The sequence below is a fragment of the Nerophis lumbriciformis genome, linkage group LG01 (assembly GCF_033978685.3).
Source record: "Nerophis lumbriciformis linkage group LG01, RoL_Nlum_v2.1, whole genome shotgun sequence".
NCBI classification, from domain to species: domain Eukaryota; kingdom Metazoa; phylum Chordata; class Actinopteri; order Syngnathiformes; family Syngnathidae; genus Nerophis; species Nerophis lumbriciformis.
In genome coordinates this window covers 70,177,501-70,179,110 of record NC_084548.2, presented here as the reverse complement: position 1 = coordinate 70,179,110, position 1,610 = coordinate 70,177,501, and positions in this window count along the sequence as shown.

Here is a 1,610-nt window from a genome sequence, read left to right as displayed (position 1 = left end):
CAGGCTTGTCCCTGACAGTTTGACTGTGTTTTAGTTTTTCTTCTGCGTTTGTCTTAGTTTTCTGTCAGCGCTTTTTATTTTGTCTTCTATTCCTGATTGTCTCCCTGAGTGCTGCTTCCCCTCAGTTGTGGCTGATTGGCACCTGGCCACACCTGGTGTCAATCAGCCAGCTGCTATTTAAACCTGCCTTCCCCTCCAGTCAGGGCTGGATTATTGTCATTGTCATTACTACCTGTCTTAACACTTGTCGTTGTAGCTCTGTCTACTTTTGTTTCACTCTGCTCATGTCCTAGTTCCTTCGTGTCACAGTAAGTGTTTTTGTTTCTTGTCCAAAGTTAGCCTCTGTGCTATTTTAGTTCATAACCAAGTTTGTTCTCCGCCTTGTGCGCGCCTTTTGTTGTTACCCTTTTGTTTGTTGTTTTGCCTTAGTGTTTAATTAAATCATGTTTTCTTGCACAATGCCTTCCGCCTTCTCTGCATCTTGGGGTTCGGCACCTACAAATCCTGACATAATAATCCAGCCCTGACTGGAGGGGAAGGCAGGTTTAAATAGCAGCTGGCTGATTGACACCAGGTGTGGCCAGGTGCCAATCAGCCACAGCTGAGGGGAAGCAGCACTCAGTGAGACAATCAGGAATAGAAGACAAAATAAAAAGCGCTGACAGAAAACTAAGACAAACGCAGAAGAAAAACTAAAACACAGTCAAACTGTCAGGGACAAGCCTGACAGACCGTAAGTTTTCAACTATACTAAATATTTCAATGGTTGAAATCAGCGCTTATGGATGATATACCAGTTACTATGGTCATCTAATTAGTTACTATGGCAATCTAATTAGTTACTATGGTCATCTAATTAGGTACTATGGTCATCTAATTAGTTACTATGGCAATCTAATTAGTTACTATGGTCATATAATTAGTTACTATGGTAATCTACGTCACAGCAGCTCAGACGAGGCACCAAGCAGTGTGGGCGGGGAGCGTTTCCACAGACGCAAAAGGAGATTTTCACAACAAAGTTCTAAAGCTTAGTGATATATCAGATCTATCAGATTGTAGGTGGGTTTATTTTGTACCCTTCGCGTTCATATTTTACTGTTTGTTGCATTTTTGTTGCGTTTCACTTGATTGTAAAATATGTCGATGGAAAGGGGGGTGTGACGTTCATATTTTGTCAATATTCAGTGTTTTATCCTTCATAGAAAAATTTAAAATTCCATTACGTTTCTTAAGGCGGTCTGTCATAACGTTTTTAGCATTCAATCAGACATTATTGTGAGGTTTTGTATTAGTGTTCCTAAAAATAGATATACCGGCCCACAGACACATTTTTTTCTCTAAATGTGGCCCCCCCCAAGTCAAAATAATTGCCCAGGCCTGCATTAGATGGTAAATACGCTAGATCAGGGGTGTCAAACATGCGGCCCGTGGGCCGGATCAGGCCTGCGAACAGGTTCAATCCGGTCCATGAGATGAGTTTGATGAGTGCATACTTGCCAACCTTGAGACCTCCGATTTCGGGAGGTGGGGGGTGGGGGGCGTTATTGGGGGCGGGGCTAAGAGGGGAGGAGTATATTTACAGCTAGAATTCACCAGGTCAAGTATTT